Below are 21,454 nucleotides of genomic sequence, written 5' to 3' on the forward strand. Positions count from 1 at the left end.
AGATGAGTAGGTTGTGAAAATTTTCTCCTATTCTGTAGGTTGCCTGTTCACTCTGATGGTAGTTTCTTTTGCTGTGCAGAAGCTCTTGAGTTTAATTAGATCCCATTTGTCAATTTTGGCTTTTGTTGCCATTGCTTTTGGTGTTTTAGACATGAAGACCTTGCACATGCCTATGTCCTGAATGGTAATGCCTAGGTTCTCTTCTAGGGTTTTTATGGTTTTAGGTCTAACATTTAAGTCTTTAATCCATCTTGAATTGATTTTTGTATAAGGTGTAAGGAAGGGATCCAGTTTCAGCTTTCTACATATGGCTAGACAGTTTTCCCAGCACCATTTATTAAATAGGGAATCCTTTCCCCATTGCTTTTTTTCTCAGGTTTGTCAAAGATCAGATAGTTGTAGATGTGCGGCGTTATTTCTGAGGGCTCTGTTCTGTTCCATTGATCTATATCTCTGTTTTGATCTATATCCCTGTTACCAGTACCAGGCTGTTTTGGTTACTGTTGCCTTGTAGTATAGTTTGAAGTCAGGTAGTGTGATGCCTCCAGCTTTGTTCTTTTGGCTTAGGATTGACTTGGCAATGCAGGCTCTTTTTTGGTTCCATATGAACTTTAAAGTAGATTTTTCCAATTCTGTGGGGAAAGTCATTGGTACCTTGATGGGGATGGCATTGAATCTGTAAATTACCTTGGGCAGTATGGCTATTTTCATGATATTGATTCTTCCTACCCATGAGCATGGAATGTTCTTCCATTTCTTTGTATCCTCTTTTATTTCCTTGAGCAGTGGTTTGTAGTTCTCCTTGAAGAGGTCCTTCACGTCCCTTGTAACTTGGATTCCTAGGTATTTTATTCCCTTTGAAGCAATTGTGAATGGGAGTTCACTCATGATTTCGCTCTCTGTCTGTTATTGGTGTATAAGAATGCTTGTGATTTTTGTACATTGATTTTGTATCCTGAGACTCTGCTGAAGTTGCTTATCAGCTTAAGGAGATTTTGGGCTGAGACAATGGGGTTTTCTAGATATACTATCATGTCATCTGCAAACAGGGACAATGTGACTTCCTCTTTTCCTAATTGAATACCCTTTATTTCCTTCTCCTGCCTAATTGCCCTGGCCAGAACTTCCAACACTATGTTGAATAGGAGTGGTGAGAGAGGGCATCCCTGTCTTGTGCCCGTTTTCAAAGGGAATGCTTCCAGTTTTTGGCCATTCAGTATGATATTGGCTGTGGGTTTGTCATAGATAGCTCTTATTATTTTGAGATACGTCCCATCATTACCTAATTTACTGAGAGTTTTTAGCATGAAACGTTGTTGAATTTTGTCAAAGGCCTTTTCTGCATCTATTGAGATAATCATGTGGTTTTTGTCTTTGGTTCTGTTTATATGCTGGATTACATTTATTGATTTGCATATATTGAACCAGCCTTGCATCCCAGGGATGAAGCCCACTTGATCATGGTGGATAAGCTTTTTGATGTGCTGCTGGATTTGGTTTGCCAGTATTTTATTGTAGATTTTTGCATCAATTTTCATCAAGGATATTGGTCTAAAATTCTCTTTTTTGGTTGTGTCTCTGCCTGGCTTTGGTATCAGGATGATTCTGGCCTCATAAAATGAGTTAGGGAGGATTCCCTCTTTTTCTATTTATTGGAATAGTTTCAGAAGGAATGGTACCAGTTCCTCCTTGTACCTCTGGTAGAATTCGGCTGTGAATCCATCTGGTCCTGGACTCTTTTTGGTTGGTAAGCTATTGATTATTGCCACAATTTCAGCTCCTGTTATTGGTCTATTCAGAGATTCAACTTCTTCCTGGTTTAGTCTTGGGAGAGTGTATGTGTCGAGGAATTTATCCATTTCTTCGAGATTTTCTTGTTTATTTGTGTAGAGGTGTTTGTAGTATTCTCTGATGGTAGTTTGTATTTCTGTGGGATCAGTGGTGATATCCCCTTTATCATTTTTTATTGCATCTATTTGATTCTTCTCTCTTTTTTTCTTTATTAATCTTGCTAGCAGTCTATCAGTTTTGTTGATCCTCTCAAAAAAACAGCTCCTGGACCCATTGATTTTTTCAAGGGTTTTTTGTGTCTCTATTTCCTTCAGTTCTGCTCCGATTTTAGTTATTTCTTGCCTTCTGCTAGCTTTTGAATGTGTTTGCTCTTGCCTTTCTAGTTCTTTTAATTGTGATGTTAGGGTGTCAATTTTGGATCTTTCCTGCTTTCTCTTGTGGGCATTTAGTGCTATAAATTTCCCTCTACACACTGCTTTGAATGCATCCCACAGATTCTGGTATGTTGTGTCTTGGTTCTCGTTGGTTTCAAAGAACATCTTTATTTCTGCCTTCATTTTGTTATGTACCCAGTAGTCATTCAGGAGCAGGTTGTTCAGTTTCCATGTAGTTGAGTGGTTTTGAGTGAGATTCTTAATCCTGAGTTCTAGCTTGATTGCACTATGATCTGAGAGATAGTTTGTTATAATTTCTGTTCTTTTACATTTACTGAGGAGAGCATTACTTCCAAGTATGTGGTCTATTTTGGAATAGGTGTGGTGTGGTGCTGAAAAAAATGTATATTCTGTTGATTTGGGGTGGAGAGCTCTGTAGATGTCTGTTAGATCTGCTTGGTGCAGAGCTGAGTTCAATTCCTGGGTATCCTTGTTAACTTTCTGTCTCGTTGATCTGTCTAATATTCACAGTGGGGTGTTAAAATCTCCCATTATTAATGTGTGGGAGTCTAAGTCTCTTTGTAGGTCACTCAGTACTTGCTTTATGAATGTGGGTGCTCCTTCATTGGGTGCACATATATTTAGGTTAGTTAGCTGTTCTTGTTGAATTGATCCCTTTACCGTTATGTAATGGCCTTCTTTGTCTCTTTTGATCTTTGTTGGTTTAAAGTCTGTTTTATCAGAGACTAGGATTGCAACCCCTGCCTTTTTTTGTTCTCCATTTGCTTGGTAGATCTTCCTCCATCCTTTTATTTTGAGCCTATGTGTGTCTCTGCCTGTGAGATGTGTTTCCTGAATACAGCACACTGATGGATCTTGACTCTTTATCCAATTTGCCAGTCTGTGTCTTTTAATTCGAGCATTTAGTCCATTTACATTTAAAGTTAATATTGTTATGTGTGAATTTGATCCTGTCATTATGATGTTAGCTGGTTATTTTGCTCATTAGTTGATGCAGTCTCTTCCTAGTCTCGATGGTCTTTACATTTTGGCATGATTTTGCAGCGGCTGGTACCGGTTGTGTCTTTCCATGTTTAGCGCTTCCTTCAGGAGCTCTTTTAGGGCAGGCCTGGTGGTGACAAAATCTCTCAGCATTTGTTTGTCTGTAAAGTATTTTATTTCTCCTTCACTTATGAAGCTTAGTTTGGCTGGGTATGAAATTCTGGGTTGAAAATTCTTTTCTTTAAGAATGTTGAATATTGGCCCCCACTCTCTTCTGGCTTGTAGAGTTTCTGCCAAGAGATCCACTGTTAGTCTGATGGGCCTCCCTTTGAGGGTAACCCGACCTTTCTCTCTGGCTGCCCTGAACATTTTTTCCTTCATTTCAACTTTGGTGAATCTGACAATTATGTGTCTTTGATTTGCTCTTCTCGAGGAGTATCTTTGTGGTGTTCTCTGTATTTCCTGAATCTGAGTGTTGGCCTGCCTTGCTAGATTGGGGAAGTTCTCCTGGATAATATCCTGCAGAGTGTTTTCCAACTTGGTTCCATTCTCCCTGTCACTTTCAGGTACACCAATCAGACGTAGATTTGGTCTTTTCACATAGTCCCATATTTCTTGGAGGCTTTGTTCATTTCTTTTTATTCTTTTTTCTCTAAACATCCCTTCTCCCTTCATTTCATTCATTTCATCTTCCATCACTGACACCCTTTCTTCCATTTGATTGCATCAGCTCCTGAGGCTTCTGCATTCTTCACGTAGTTCTTGAGCCTTGTTTTTCAGCTCCATCCGCTCCTTTAAGCACTTCTCTGTATTGGTTATTCTAGTTATACATTCTTCTAAATTTTTTTCAAAGTTTTCAACTTATTTGCCTTTGGTTTGAATATCCTCCCATAGCTCAAAGTAATTTGATCATCTGAAGCCTTCTTCTCTCAGCTCGTCAAAGTCATTCTCCATCCAGCTTTGTTCCATTGCTGGTTAGGAACTGCGTTCCTTTGGAGGAGGAGAGGCGCTCTGCTTTTTAGAGTTTCCAGTTTTTCTGCTCTGTTTTTTCCCCATCTTTGTGGTTTTATCTACTTTTGGTCTTTGATGATGGTGATGTACAGATGGGTTTTTGGTGTGTACATCCTTTCTGTTTGTTAGTTTTCCTTCTAACAGGCAGGATCCTCAGCTGCAAGTCTGTTGGAGTACCTGGCCGGCTGTGTGAGGTGTCAGTCTGCCCCTGCTGGGGGATGCCTCCCAGTTAGGCTGCTCGGGGGACCGGGGTCAAGGACCCACTTGAAGAGGCAGTCTGCCCATTCTCAGATCTCCAGCTGTGTGCTGGGAGAACCACTGCTCTCTTCAAAGCTTTCAGACAGGGACATTTAAGTCTGCAGAGGTTACTGCTGTCTTTTTGTTTGTCTGTGCCCTGCCCCCAGAGGTGGAGCCTTCAGAGGCAGGCAGGCCTCCTTGAGATGTGGTGGGCTCCACCCAGTTTAAGCTTCCCAGCTGCTTTGTTTACCTAAGCAAGCCTGGGCAATTGTGGGCGGCCCTCCCGCAGCCTAGCTGCCGCCTTGCAGTTTGATCTCAGACTGCTGTGCTAGCAATCAGTGAGACTCCATGGGTGTAGGACCCTCTGAGCCAGGTGTGGGATATAATCTCCTGGTGCACCATTTTTTAAGCCCGTCGGAATAGCGCAGTATTCGGGTGGGAGTGACCTGATTTTTCAGGTGCCATCTGTCACCCCTTTCTTTGACTAGGAAAGGGAACTCCCTGACCCCTTGCACTTCCTGAGTGAGGCAATGCCTCGCCCTTTTTCGGCTCATGCACAGTGCATGCACCCACTGACCTGCGCCCACTGTCTGGCACTCCCTAGTGAGATAAACCCGGTACCTCAGATGGAAATGCAGAAATCACCCGTCTTCTGCGTCACTCACGCTGGGAGGTGTAGACTGGAGCTGTTCCTATTCAGCCATCTTGGCTCCTTCCAAGCAATTTCTTAGGTAGTAAGAAATAGCAAATTCTAAAGAAACAAACGCATGCCTAATGTGAACAATTTCTTGTTAAAATTAAGCACTAACACAAGCAAATTCTGTTTTATATAGATAGACAGGAAATCAACCTCAATTAGCCAGTGGTTCTGAACCTTAATCTTAATTAACAATTAAATATGGTTTTTGTTCTTGTATTTGTTTTGCAAGAACAAAGTAGTGAAGATGTGTTTCACTGAGGCAGGTAGATAGAGCTATCTTCAGGGTGGAGAGCGAGGAGGGACTTTGCTTTATCTTAGAGACATGCAGATTCCTTCATCATGATCAATTTAAAAGCTATTGGCCTAAAATTTATTCTTATTCTAAAATTTTCACTCTAATATCTTGATTATGCACTAAAAAAGCTGGTATATTTATCTTGGAATATTATGGGAAAATAAAGAAGGGAGAAGATAAATAATGCAAAGAAATATCTATACTGGCAAAAATGTTTATTCAGTTCCCTCATCTTCCATGGGAACACCAACTCTTCCCCCATTTCTGACTTTCAATTCCAAAGACTCTGCTAGATTAGCCCAGAAGTTAGTACCTCAATTACAAGGACCTTCACTTTTTCTCCATTAATTTTATTTTTGTAACCAAGAGAAGTGTCTGTACTTTAGATATGTTTGCATTTCCCTGTGCCAGACATCCTGCAGAATGAATGCTTTCAGTTTTCAAGGAATTCTTGTCACCATGTCTCGCAGCCTTGACTACTTCATGCTCAGGGCAGCGGTCTGCATTCTGGAAAGCATCATTTTGCCAGGCGTTCTGCTCTTCCCTCACAATAATGTGTATTCTGTGTTTAAACTTAATTAAACCTGTTTTGTTTACCTTTCACACAAATTTGTAAAAAGGTGATTTTCCATTGTATGGTTTTCCTACTCTTCATAACGAACTATTTCTCAAATGTTCTGCCCCACAGGCACTTTTCTTCATTTCTCTTCCTTTCTTGCTCAAGACACCTGTCAGTACATTTAATATTTTCTATTATTTCTTAAACAGAAGGGGCCTCAGGCTGTCGCTTGACAAAGACACCCAAGGTTATTGACATCTCAAGTAGATCCAGCTGTCACTGCCTCCCCAGTCCTCTTGTTCAAAACAGAGAATGATTGAAGTGTTTGGTCCAATGATGTTTTAACATTTATTTTGGGCTTATTTTGTGTCAGGTCTTTAACATGTAAAAGATACAGGTCTACCCTCCAAGGAGCTTCCATTCCAAGATATTTGAAGAACATCTTGGATATTCTTCCAAGGAGCTTCCATTCCAAGATATTCGAAGAAGACAGACATGCAGAGGAGCTCTTTGTGAAATGTATTTTCCCCAAGTGCAAGAAAACATACATAGGAAAGAGATCTGAAAACACTAAAGGGCAATTTATGACAGAGGCAAAGGAAACCATGGTCTCTCTCCCTCTTGCCATTTTAATTCTAGAGCCAGACAGTCTTAAACAATGAAAATAATTTATGTTAAAGCATCACACTGGTTAAAATAAAACTGTATTATCATTTTATATTCTTCATATTTTATTTATTTTTTTTTGAGATGGAGTCTCGCTCTTTCTCCCAGGCTGGAGTGCAATGGTGCGATCTCCACTCACTGCAACCTCTGCCTCCCAAGTAATTCTCCTGCCTCAGCATCCCAAGTAGTTGGGATTACAGGTGCACACCACCACGCCCAGCTAATTTTTGTATTCTTAGTAGAGATGGGGTTTCACCACGTTGGTCAGGCCAGTCTTGAACTCCTGATCTCAGGTGATCTGCCCACCTCGGCCTCCCAAAGTGCTGGGATTACAGGCATGAGCCACTGTGCCTGGCCACATTCTTCATATTTTTATAAGGCTTCATGTATATATTGATTTGGAGATGGCAACCTAGGATGACTCATTTCAGGACAACTCTACTTGGAAAAAAATTGTTCTTTGTGGAAGTGGAAATATTTCTGTATTGTTTCATGTGGTAATGAATCTTAAAAAATTAGATAATTATTGGAAACTCTGGTGGCTTTCAAGTCTGGGAAACAGAAGAAGGGCAGATTTTAACTCTTTCTTAAATTGTAATCTTACTATAGGAGAAAAGGCAACATGAAAGGCATTGCGAGGCACACAGCAATGAAGGGCGGTACTGGCACTTTCAGTTCTGGATTTATGATAATGAGCAGTAGGGAACATACAGGAATTTCTCCCTATATCAGGGAAGAAGAATACGTTGTTAGGACATTTGACCTTTGGTAAGAGAGGACGAAAAGAAGATTTGAATTGTAGGGGGAAGAAAAAAACCTGGATTAAACCATAAAAAGAGATACCATGAAAAACAACATGTTATCATGAATAACAGAAAAATGCAATTATCAGAGTGAAAAATATAGGGGAAAAATGAAAATCATTTCTATAACCCATAATATCAGTATGTCCATAAGCAATCTAAAAGCAGAATTTTTAGGGGGGGAAACACATATAATGAGGTATTCTGGAACAAGGATGTGTAATTTCTTCCTCTCTGGCTCCAGATAGTAAATTTTTAGGCTTTGCAAACCATAAAGGTCTTTAGCAAATATTCAGTTCTGCTTACATAGCGTGAGGTAGTCATAAACAAGACATAAAGGCATGAGAGGAGCTATGTACCAATACAACTTTATTTCCAAAAACAGGTGGCTTGCCAGATTTGGTTCATGGTTTGCCAACTTCTCTTCTAGAACCATTGAAGTTATTTGTAAAATGACTCCAGGTTGATGTTTTTGATCCTTTATTTCTAAGATTTCACTCTACGGTATTTTAATTTTGATTTTAAGGGGCAGCTTTACAAAGAATAAATAATATCAAAAAATATGTTTTGTGAAGAACAATATCTTTTCAGCTAAAACTAGAGACCGTGTAAATTAAAAATAATTAGACCTTATGGTTTTTTATTTGAACAATTGATAAGTTTCAGGCCACCTCATCTACATCAATAAAATAGAATGCATTTAAATATCAACAGTGATTTAGGTCACATATAAGCACATACAATGACTGTAAGATCTTCTTAGTGTCATCTCACGTTTTTTTCTCACACAGTGCTCTCTGTGAACATCATTTCCATTGTATCTCCTGTCTTTTAGGCTAGACCGGTGGCACCTATTATACTCACAGGCAATTCCTTACTATGCCATTGAATATCAGCCATGCTCTGACTGGGCTCTGCACCCTGCTGAGTGATAATCACACAAGTGTGACCACAGGAGGATGGTCAGTGGACCCTGAATTAAGCTGAGCTTCTCAGGTCACAGTAGGCCTATAGCAAAGAATCATCTGATAATCCTATAGCATAGCTGGTATTCTTTCAATAATAGCTGTCAGATGTGTATCTATTCATGCTACAGCCACACTCACCCTCCCACAAAACCTCTTAACTGAGATAAATTTGAGATTTAGAAATGATTAAGAAACGGCAACTTTTGAAGAGTCAGCCCTGCATCAACCTCAACTAACTTCTTGACCTGTTTTATCCCCTACTGTGAAAAGTAACTGTCAGGACATGCAGGCTGATATGTGTGATTGCCTTGGTCTGGTCTCCCAAAGCCATGGGATCAAGTGCTTAAACAAAAAAGCATGCATACTTACCAATAACAATGTATTTTGAGCATATTGCACCTTAAATTCAGATTTAAGAGATGGGAATAAATCTCCAACATTTCAGAAACATAGTTCTGTTAGTAAACCTAAGTTGAGTTAATGAATTATGGTTAATGATGACATCACACTTTCTCCCAAGAACAATGAGGCTACTGGTTTTATATTCGTGTAAATAAGGGACTCCAATTAGTGATTTTCCCCAAATACACGGAAATCTGTCAAAGATACATTGAACTTCTACCTCTAGACATGTAAAACCATAGCGACATTGAAATACAGACAGTCTAGCTTTATAAAGACCAAGACTCAGTATTTACCAGGCACCCAATTCCAATACAATTAGATATGCCAGTTATTGACAGCAAATACCCTGCTGTAATCTCTGAGGAGAAACTGAAAGCTTTCAAGGGAAGTGAGTGTCAAAGTATCTGGAAACAATCATCGTCATAATCCCTTTGAAAGATGAAAATGCATTACAGGAGAACAAATGGAACTAACAGTTTAAATACCTATTCAAACAAAACAACATAGTTTACCCTTGCTGTTTCTTCTGCTTGGAATTTTCTTCCCCTATGAAATCTTTGTGGTTCACTCTCGCTTCCTCTAGGTCTTCGCTCCAATGACCTCTCAGTGAGACCTTCTCTAGGCACCTCTATCAGAGACTGAATCCTGCTTCCCTCCACACTCCATCCCTCTACCTTATTCTATTTTTCTCATTAGCACTCATTATCATCCTGTTTTATTCAACCCATTCATTAAATGATTTCCTCCAAAACCCTGGGATTGAAAGAGTGCTGTAAGAAGGCAAAGACTTTCACTTTGTACACTGTAGGTGTTCAGTAATTATTCGGTAAATAAATAAATGATTGAATTAATGAATATGTGAATAAATAATTCTTTTTCACCAAGAACCTCCGCCATTCCAATTTCTCTTCACCAACATTTAATATCAAGTTAGGATTTGAGGAGACTTATATGCAATTAAAAATACGCACTTCTACTTCAAGTCTGTCAATTGTCAACTGTTTTATTCTCTTTGCTAACTTAGATTTTTATCGTACTGGCTTCAGCATTTGATGCTTGATAATGATACTGCAGACAAACACTCAAATACTGTGACATTACATCAGAGTCCACATAATTCATGTAAAAATTTACTTTGTCTACTGATACAGAGAGAAAGAAGAAGAAAAATGATTAATTAGTAAAAGTTGTTCTACCCACATTTGCCTTAGCTGGTATAAGTGCCTGAGAGGCCCGTAGTGTAACCATCTCATCTTAAAGCACAGAGTGTTTTTCAAGGACATATCTACCTTCTTATTTATAATACATAATATAGAGTTTAATCCCCAAACACAAGCTTAAACGCATGCTACTTGTGCAAAAATTATTTCAATAAAAAAGTTAAAAATATAAAATTTTCAAAATAAATTTATAGAGTAAGACAAGGAACCATTTGAAGAATGGTATAAAAACATATTGAAAGTCACAAAATATCTGAGCAATGGAAACTATATTATGTGTTCCTGATGGAAAAACTTAAAATTAAAAACAGTTTTCACATAATATAGAAATAGAATCCAAATTTAATTAGAATACCAATAGATTTTTTAATTGGATAGAATAATCTGTAAATTTGTATGGAAAAACAAATACCTAAAAGTGACCATTGAATAAATGGCAATGAGGGAGGACTCCATTTGCCTAATTTTAGGGCACATTATATAATCGAATACATTAAACCAAATATTACAAAATCATATTAATATGATATTATTATAAGAAAACCAGACAAATCATGAGAACAATATGTGTATATATATACACACATATATATTTGTTTATGTGGATAGATAGAATAAATAGATACATGATCAGTGTGTCATTTATTAATATGTATTCTTAAAAAAGTAAAATGATAGCAAAACTGACATTTGGAAGAAAATGTTAATTCATTTAGAAGAAAATAAAACTACGCTCCTATCTTTCACCATATTCAAATAAGAAATACAATACAGATTAAGAACTTAAATTTTTTAAAACCTTAAAATCTTTAAAAATGTCTAGGACACTCTATATGTAATTTAGCAATAAAAACGTGTAATTGGCTATATAAAACTGAAAATATTTGTTTCAGAAAGAATACTGTGAACCAATAAATAGATCTACAGAAATGTAGGAAAATCTTCTTAAACAGATGTCGCCAATAGTTAAATGTATATAATATAAAGTAGCTAAGCCATACTGATGGGAAACATTGGCAAAAACACCAATGGAAAACGAGTCAGAAGGCTCGAATAGGTTTGTCACTGAGAAGCAAATGCTCATGGATAATATACCATATCATAAGTGACTCAAATGCATTCTTTGCTTGAGAATTGCTAATTAAAGTTGCCAGAAATCTCAAAATATACCCATAAACCTGACAGAAACTAAAAAGAACCACATCTATGACTGTTGGGATGTGAAGAAAAGATGCCTTCATATGTTACTAGTGAAAATATGCAATGCTATAGCCTTTCTGAAAAGAGAACAAGCCATATCGAGTACAATTAAAAACACATAGACTCTGATTCAGCTATACTATCCCGGAATCAAACTCACACACACAAAAGCCTCCGTACACAGAGCATGTGTACAAGGATGATTATTATAGCACTATTCAAAGGAAAAGTTAACTAAAATTTTGCTAGTATCCATGGATAAGGAAATGGCTGGGGAAATTATGGTAAATTCAAACTATGAAGTATCTTGAAGAGACTACATGTAATGAGTTCATCCTATGTCTGTTGACTTGGAGAGATTCATATTAGGAATAATTCAGTGAAGAAAGTGATATGCAGAAAAATGTGTTTATATGACAAAGTATATATGTATGTAAACAAACAAGTATATATGGATATACTATATGGGTATACATGCATATATGAGTATATGAACAGGTGACATGTATACTGTATAAGTATACAAACAGGTGACAAATATGGAAAGATACATGTTAATGGGTAAAATTGGAATACCTGATCTAGGCAGGTTGGGCAGGCATGAGTGTTGGGGAAAAGACAGAGAAATGGCAGAGTCATGTGAAAAGCAAAAAGACAAAGATGGTACTAAAAATAAGATGTATATAATATGGTGACAGCTATGCATCTATTTAAAATTATGCACAGACGCTTTAGCCATCAGGAAAATGCATATCGAAACCACAGGGATCCCATTTCACACCCACTGGGATGGTCATGCTGAAGAAAACTGAGAACAGGTGTTGGAAAAGATAAGGAGAAACTAGAACCCTCATACACAGCTGATGTGAATGTAAAGTAATGCCACTTTCTGTTATTTGTTTCTTTATTATTATTATTCTTATTTTGAGATGGAGTTTTGCTCTTGTCGCCCAGGCTGGAGTGCAGTGGCGTGATCTTGGCTCACTGCAACCTCCACCTCCTGGGTTCAAGCGTTTCTCCTGCCTCAGCCTCCCTAGTAGCTAGGATTACACCACCACACCCGGCTGATTTTTGTATTTTTAGTAGAAACAGGGTTTCATCATGTTGGCCAGGCTGGTCTCGAACTCCTGACCTCCGGTGATCAACCCGCCTCAGTCTCCCAAAGTGCTGGGATTACAGACATGAGCCACTGCACCCGGCTGGCGACAGCTTTAGAAAATACTCTGGCAGTTCCTCAAACAGTTTAACATAAACTTACCATATGACCCAGAAATTCCATTCCCAAGAATATACCCAAAAGAAATAAAAAAAAGTCCACACAAAAATGTACACAAAAGTTAATGGAGAATTATTTATAATGGCTAAACGTGGAAACAAAACAAGTGTCCATCAAATGATGCATAGACAGGTAACATGTGGTATAGCTACACCAACGAATATTATTCAGCCATGAAAATGAATGAAGTATCAAATTCTGCAACATGAATGAACCTGGAAAACATTATGCTGAGTGAAATAAGCTAGACAGAAAAGGTCACATACGATATAATTTCATGTGTATGAAATGTCCAGAACCGGCAAGTGTCTAGAGATAGAAAGTGGACTAGTGATTGCCTAAGGCTGGGGTGGATGGATGGATTAGGGGGTGATAGTTAAATGGAACAGTGTTTCTTTTGGGGATAGTGAAAATATTCTAAATCTGATTGTGGTAAAGGATGCACAACTCTGTCCATATGCTAAATGTCATTGTATGATATGTAAATTATGTTTTGTTTTGGTTTTGTTTTGAGAGGGATTCTCACTCTGTCACCCAGGCTGGGGTGTAGTGGGGTGATCGTGACTCACTGCAAGCTCCGCCTCCCGGGTTCAAGCAATTCTCCTGCCTCAGCCTCCCGAGTAGCTGGGATTACAAGCACCTGCCACCATGACTGGCTAATTTTTGTGTTTTAGTAGAGACAGGGTTTCAACGTGTTGGCTAGGCTGGTCTTGAACTCCTGACATCAGATGATCTGCCTGCCTTGGCCTCCCAAAGTGCTGGGATTACAGGCATGAGCCACTGCCCCTGGCAGTGAATTATATCTTAATAAAGCTCTTCAATTATATACACACATACATGTATGAACCCATCTTTGTTAGACAAACAGTACCCACAGATTATGTTAAACTACCAACTAAATGTAGAACTTTTTTTTGCTTGACCTGTAATATTGGCAAAATCGAATACATGTTTAACATCCTGGTTTGCTCATTGGAGCAATTGCTTGTTGGAAATGAAATATAACTGTGTTTGAATTCATTTACAGTTCAATTCAATACTGAATTGCTGCCCTATTACTGCAGACAGTGTTGTGCTAATGTTGCCACCTTCTGGTTCCTGATATCCAATTTTGTGCCCTTCTTCCCAACTGTATATTCAGCAACATTGCATTGACAGCTTCAAATAGACCATGGTGGTGTATTTATACCACAAAACCCCACAAATACTATAAGTTAGTCCCCATGCTCACCTCACCCCACCACACACTGATTTATCAGCACACACTGGTTACAGGTAAAGAGGCCCAAGGCTGAGGGAAAAAAGGCATGAAGGACCACAACATCTAAAGAAACCTTCCAGCTTGCCACTAGTAGTTAGATTTGGAACCTCCAAGAAAAGCTGGCTGACTGACTCTTTCTCACCAACTCTCACTATACCCCTGCCTTCCCAGTGGCAGCAGGCCATTTCACCCTTTTCCCTTGGGATAAGGGAGAAGGCTCACTTCTCCCTGAAGCCAGTTGAAAGGGAGTCCTAAGAGAATCCTCTTAAAGTCTGATGTGCACATCCTGGAACAGTAGACTTCAATCATCCTCCAGCGGGGTACTTGCCGAGCTGCTGGATGTCCATGCCCAACTTGGTGCCACCACTGGAGCAAAGTGTGCTCAGAGAGATCTTGGAAAGATGCCCCAGGGGACACAGGGTATGGTGCAGCTCATTTTTTCAGACCATCTCTCAATATAAGAACAATATGGGAAGTTTTCCTATGAGCCCACTGAGTTTTGGGTGAATACTTGAATATAAAGGTGGACATCCATTTTTGCAGAGCTTTCTGAATTCTGGAAGTCCTGTATTATAATAAGTGCCAGCATTTCTTTCATCCCTTTGGACTTAGTGTGCCTGGAAAGAAATAGGGGCAATCCCTATACCACGTCCATTCTCTGTAGCCCTCTAAGTGCGTAGAAGAAGACCTCAGAGTTGCTTGTAGCTTGATGGGCTAGAACAATGGGGTTTTCCAGGTGGCCGCTGTCTATTGAAGAGTGGCCAACACAAGAAAGGGTGGAGGGCCTATCTTTGACAAAGAAGGGAGTCATGGCTTGTCCTCTACAGAAATCTTCAATAGTAATGGAGATGGGTAAAGCCAATTACACTTCCAAGATGATATGGATACAACCAAAATGGAGGACACCACATAAGCGCGGTTCACCAGCATCAAATAGAAGGGTTCATGAACCAGCCTGAGGTAAGGGATGGCTTCCTACCAGCAATATGGCTGTCATGTAAGGGAACATTCTCCTCTGCTAGCACCCCCACTTTTTTGCTCCTAACAACAGCAGAGCTACAAGAAGGGGAGGAAGAAGACACCTCACTGTGACATCCTGCCCACACACCACCTCTATGCACTAGCCAGCCCCACAAACAAAGCTTGCACGGAGATTAGGAAGAGGTCAACATACTGCCACGTTTGTAATTAAAGTTTTACAAATAAATAGGAATGAGACTTAAGAGTCATTGAAAGTGTCAGGAGATTTATGGAATCTGAGGAAGCTATCTCTAAGGGACATACAACTCAGTGAGAAATCTAGATTCTACATAGTCTAGTCAAAATCTGTGTCTGGGCAAAATAAAATTAGTTAATGTTTATGTCCCAATGAGCTCTTCAATAAACTGGCTACAGTTTAATTATTGCTCTGCTTCCCAGCTAGATCACTTTCATCAGCTTTTAAAGATGCCCCCACCTTTTTTTCACAACAAACCAGAATTTTCTTTTTCTCTTCAGAGCTGACAATTTTATTGAAAGTTTATATTTGCTATTTTTAATTTATCTTATTTTCATTTTTCATCAGACTTTCATCACTCCACCAAAAATATCTGTACCACTCAGTCGTTAAATCCAGAGGACATATTTCAACCATCACCTAATTTAGACTCAAGGCAGTACATAATACAGTTAGCATGCTCTTAATTTAATTTATGTTATATTATAATATTCAAAAATATTTTAAAGTAAATCACCTACACCAATATATTCCATACCTAAATAGTTCAGAATATTTTTTCACACATCCACATAAATTCATACATAACTAATGCAATATTATAATGCTCTGAATAATTGGTAATCATTCCTTAAGATTATCTAATACTTAGTCTATAATCAAGATTCTATAATTGGCCCTAAAATATTCCTCATAATTAAGCCTTTCTTCTCAAAATACTCTCTTCTGTAAGCTTTTATGGCTCAACTATCTCTTGATATTTCTACTATCCATCAGCCTAGTTCTCCCCTGAGTCCTTTCAAGCCATTGAATATTTAGTTCCCTCAAATTCACTGCCCTGGAGATTTCTTCTCACTCTGGTCTGTGATCTCACCCATGTCTACGACTTTCATTACCACGTTATATGATATGGTTTGGCTGTGTCCCCACCCAAATCTCACCTTGAATTGTAGCCCCCATAATTCCCACGTGTTGTGAGGAACCCCATGGGAGAGAATTGAATCATGGGGATGGTTTCCTCCATACTATTCTCATGGTAGTGAATTAGTCTCATGAGATCTGATGGTTTTATAAGGGGTTTTGCCTTTCACTTGGTTCTTATTACCTCTTGCCTGCCACCATGTAAGACGTGCCTTGTGTCTTCCACCATAATTGTGAGGCCTTCCCAACCACATGGAACTGTGAGTCCATTAAGTGTCTTTTTCTTTGTAAATTACCCAGTCTCGGGTATGTCTTTAGCATCGGCATGAGAATGGACTAATACATTATATTAATATTGTAACACTGCAATTTTTATTCTCAATATCCAATTCATTGAAGATACTGTCTTTACAGCTTTTCCTTATTCACTTTTCTTACCTCTCTGCCCACTACCTTAGGATAAGTTATTTATCTCCTTGACCTCTGCTATTGAGGCCTTCTCATTGACACACTACTTATGGTTTTCCTTATTTTATTTACTTAGTCTTATATTTGACATTTCTAAATAATATTATTAGATATTTTATTATTTCTGAATAATATTATTTGATATTCTTATATTTGATATTTCTAAATGTTATTATTTATATATGCAGAATGTTTGCATTTTTCATCCAAACACAGGAGTAGTTTGAAAAACATTGGTAGTGGTTTGAAAAACATGGTAGTTGAGAAAACATTTTGTAGTAAAATAAATTAAAATATTTGACCATTTTCTTACTTAAGAACTTTAAGCAGCTTTCTATTTCTTTTAGGATAAAGTCCAAAATCCTTAACATGGACAACAACAACAAAGATCTTGTGTGATCTAACTTGTAAGTACCTCTGCAGTCTTATTTAAAAATATTTTCTTTCAAGTTTTCTTCTTTCTGTTTAGAGAGATCTCTTTTTTCAGTTCCTACAACCCACGGTATTTTTTTATTGTTACCTCTCTCCCGAATGTTCACCAGTCCCCACCACTTTCATCTCCCACAGATATCACATGTCAGCTCAAATATCTTGTTCTCAAGGAAGTCTCGGCAGATTTCTCTGTTACATTCTCTTAGGAAAGAATTATAGCAGTTAATAAATATGACTCCTTTGTGTGATTACAGACTGAGGGCCATCTCATCCATTAGTTTGTGAAGAACAAGAATTCCAGGAAGATGTCAGATTAAACCTATGATTTTTACCCTTGACTCTAGCACACAGCTCTGGTGTCATAGGCGATACTCCATGAATGCCTGTGGAATGGATAACCAAATGAAGGGAGGTACATGAATTATTGTTCACTTATCTGAGGCCTAATGTATTTTGATCATGTAGAACTTGCATGTAGGTTAATAATATTGAGTGAATGCATGATATTAAAAGTAGAATTTATTTAGTAAATATAACCTAACTTCCATGAATACACATTTGTCAAATGGGTCATGAAGTTTCGGAGGAAAAATGTTTTCAAAACTAGACCACAAAGAATACCTCAATAAATAGAAATTTTTTTATAAAGTCATCTTAGTTGTATGTATTAATAAATCTATATTGTGTAACAAAATGAGGAGCAACCAGAAATGAAATCACTAGCAGTATTTTTAACTAATAATCAATTCTTAATTCAAAGATAAAATCTGAAAAGGATAGACTATTTTTCAATTACACTTGATTCTAAACCCTAAAAAAAAAATTCCCCAAACAATACACTGAGGAGAATTAGTGACTTTTGACCCCGTAATGGGTGCCAAATGGAATTTAAATTTTACATTTTTACCTTGTACAAAAAATAGTTCCCAAGAGGTAACTACTAACTGAAGTACTTTTTAAAAATGAGTGAGTGAATCATCATACAGAAAGTTAAAATAGAAAAGAACAGAGATTATAGAAACATAGTTATAGCGACTAAGAAAACAAAGGGTCAGTATCTTTAGTAAGTAAATAGTTCAAATTAATAAATAAGAGAAATCTAAGGACAAGACAGTGAAGGAACAATATACAGCAAAAGGCAACTTGCTACAAGGCAAATATGCCTAGCAAGGTAATAACAATCAGGGAGCTTCAGACCTGGAGGATGAAGGTAACCACTGGAATTTAAATTTCTTCACTTACCCTTCAAAAGGATCATAAGTTCGACAAGGAATAAACATAAAATCATGCAAGATGTATACCTCAGGAATCAGTAGAAGACAGAGAACACCACAAAATTCAGACGAGCTATAAGCAGTAAACTCTAAATCCCAACATAGCTCTCCCTGCCACTGCAAGCCTGTGGGTAAGACAGCCAGGAGAGGGAGGCGAAAGAGGAACCATGAAAAAGAGGAGAGGAAAAGTGGTAACTTAGACAAAAAGTACAACAAAGAATCTCCTTAGAAGTTGGGCACTAGGCATGAACATTGTCAAAACATTTCTGGGACACGTAGTTCCCAATACCAATTACAGAAAAGGGGCTCGAAATGAGGGGGATGGAGGTGACAGCCTTGATGAGGTACAGCTTCAAAGGCAGAAGCAGGTAGGGAACGGGGCTCCTTGAGGACATGGCAGTGAAATCAAAGAAGAAAGAAAAGGGGAAATTGAGGAATCTGTAGAAACCAGAGAGAAACAAGAACCTCCAAAACTTCTCTTCCTGCTCTTACCACCACGGCCAACTTCATCCATTAAGGAAACTGAATGTCACTATAGTGCAGAAAGGGGCACTCTTTCTAGTGTGTGAGTAGAAATAGAATGTTTTTTAAAATAATTTAACATCTTGTAAGAAAAAAAACCCAGGAAGTATAAGTCATATCATTTTAGTTAATAAAATCAATGCTTTTTATCCCCCAAAGAAACAAAAATCAAATAAGAGCAAAAGAAAGTTGTAATACAACATTCCAAGCTGAATTATATATTCTCCAACAAGCATATGGAGATAAGGAAACACGAAAGAAAATAAATACAATACCAAATGCGAAAACCAAGAACAGAAATAGACTAAAATGACAAAACCACAGAAAAAAAATGCAGTGAGGGTTGATTGAAGTCATGAAAGGAATTAAAGATAAAGACGAAATCATCTCAGACGAGGAACAAATTAAAATTAGCTGGAATGATCAACTTTGAGATATATCTTAGTAAAATCATCAAACTTGATGGCAAAGCTATCCTCAGGGAAAGCAAACAAAAGTTTAAAATGTTTAAAGGGTAACATGAATAGGTTCCATTCCAGCTGTGTGTTTTCTGCTTCTCTTCTACTAGTTTTGTGGTTCAGTGAGAAACGGGTCCTTGTTTGGGAACCCGCAGCTGAAAAGACTATGCTGTTTACCATGGTGAGTGAAAAAACAAGGAAGGGTTCAGGACAGATAAAATTATCATATTAAATTGCAGGTTTCAGAGCAACATAATTCTATGCTGCACTTTAAGACCAAGAGGTGTGCACCGCTTTGTAAACTAATGAAAGTCTGTTGTGATTGACAGTTTACCAGTGGAACAGATCAGATTCAGATTTGATGAGCAGCAAATCAATGAAACAGACACATCACCACAGTTGAAAATGGAAGATGGAGAAAAATTGATATAATAGAGGACAGTATAGAATACCAAAAAAATTGACCTGAGACTTCATAATTCTGTTCCTGTAAACAAGGTACATCTTCAAGTAATGAACAATTTGATTCCACCACCACCACATCCTTGCTGCTTTAATACTGTCTTCTCTCCATCCTCATTTCTTTATTTTATACAAGATAACTTTTATATACATATATGAATGTGAATTTTGAAAATGTTGCATTGTTTTATTTTATTGTTTTACTAAAATGACCAATGGTATGTTTTGGTGGACATGATATATAAATAAGATAAGAGAGAAAAAAAAAACTCCTGGTTTTATAAAAATCCCTCTCTTTCTCCTTTAGGGCCTTCAGGTTTTAAATAACATACTAGACATTGTTATTCCTTCTGTGTAGCAGATACAAGAGGCAATATTTTCACTTTTATGTTGGAGGTGATGTCGTGGCATACCTCGGACCACTGGAGCTAACTGAATGTTACATCCTGAATCTTCATAAGGTTTCTCTCCCATCCTCTGGAGTGCCTGTGTCTTACTGAGCCTACAGCAGTACAAGCTAGAAGCCAACTCTTGCTCACCTTGCCTGCTCAACATGATGTCATCAATGCAGTGGATTAAAGTGAAGTACCACGTGATGTCCAGATGGCCTGGACTCTTCAGATTTTATTACGATGGCGTGCATGAGCACTGATACAGCTCCAGGGAAAAACTCTGAGTAATTCTGTTGTCCATTGCACATGAAAGTTAACTTTCTGATTATTTCTTTTGATTCTAATAGAAAAACATGTATTCAATCAGGTAATGATCATATACCACATACCTGAGGCTTTGCTAATCTGCTTCAGCCATGCTACAAAATCCTGCAATCAGGATTACTATTTGATTGAGCTGGCAGTAATCATTTTTGTGGATCATCTGGATTCTTCTTCTGAGAAACAAATTGTGAATCAAATTTCTGACTGGATCACTCACCCATGCATGCATCCTGAAACTTTAATAGTAGCATTACTATCTGCCATACACACACACACACACCAAACATGCACATGCTTAATGAGGTGGGATTTTGTTTTTGATCTACATAAAATGTTGGCAACTGGGAGGTTTCAGAGGATTTCACCTGTCTTCCTCATTGAAATATTAGGGCCCTTTTATGGGTGTTATTCCAAATGTCTAATATGTAAGCATAAATTTCATACTTGGGAATCAGAGAATTAAGTTGACAAGCACGTGGGTGGTCAGAGAGTGGATCCATTATAGGCCAGAATTTAACCGGCACTCTATCAATTACCTGGTTCCATATGCATCCACTCTAACCAGAGAACAATGGTTTGCATCACATCAATGTCAACTTAGATATGTGTCCCTTAGTTCACACATGGTCTGGATGTTCCCTTTTTCTCAATGTGCAGAAACTGACATAGTTTCTTTGAGTAAGGAAAATAATTCCAATATATATTTGTTGGGGTGCGGCAGAGTTCTTCCACCTAGAGACCTAGCTATCGCTTTAGTTCATGAGTTCCAGATTTAAAACTGGGCTGTTTCTCAAATGGAGCAAGGGACACAGCTGGCTACCTAATTAATGGGTCTCATAATTAATGGGTCTCAATGGAAATCAAATTGTGAGGTCCCTTATTGAAAAAGCAGAAAACAGAGCTGTTGACAGTAGTGCTATACTAATACCTGGGGCTGTTTCCTTTCTTTTGCTGTGTCTCATTATTTGTCATGACACTTTATATTTGTTACCTGATGTTTTCCAAGAAAAACAATTAATTTAAAATATTTTTAAAAAATAATTATTTTGAAATATTTTCTAAAAAATAGAAGTAGAAAATATGAAACTTGGAGATCTACCTGAAGTAGCAAAGTTGGAAATCAGTGGTGATGAGTTCCTCAATTTTCTTCTGAAACTACTGTGGCTATTTAATAATAAAAATGATGCAGAGTATCTTTACTGAGTTATCTAAAATTA

The 21,454-nt window shown here is 37.9% G+C and overlaps 1 long non-coding RNA gene across 3 annotated transcripts in view; it reads left to right on the forward strand.

The window, feature by feature from the left end:
• The window catches only part of LOC134739423 (uncharacterized), a 49,166-nt gene extending 28,016 nt beyond the window's left edge, over positions 1–21,150 (forward strand). For all 3 annotated transcript variants that reach the window (XR_010126061.1, XR_010126062.1, XR_010126063.1), the window contains exons 2-5: positions 16,721–16,780; positions 17,150–17,217; positions 19,389–19,557; positions 19,829–21,150. This is a non-coding gene — a long non-coding RNA (uncharacterized LOC134739423). The remainder of the gene's footprint in view (positions 1–16,720; positions 16,781–17,149; positions 17,218–19,388; positions 19,558–19,828) is intronic.
• Positions 21,151–21,454: the final 304 nt, after the last annotated feature.

The sequence above is a fragment of the Pongo pygmaeus genome, chromosome 3, assembly GCF_028885625.2.
Source record: "Pongo pygmaeus isolate AG05252 chromosome 3, NHGRI_mPonPyg2-v2.0_pri, whole genome shotgun sequence".
Classification (NCBI taxonomy): domain Eukaryota; kingdom Metazoa; phylum Chordata; class Mammalia; order Primates; family Hominidae; genus Pongo; species Pongo pygmaeus.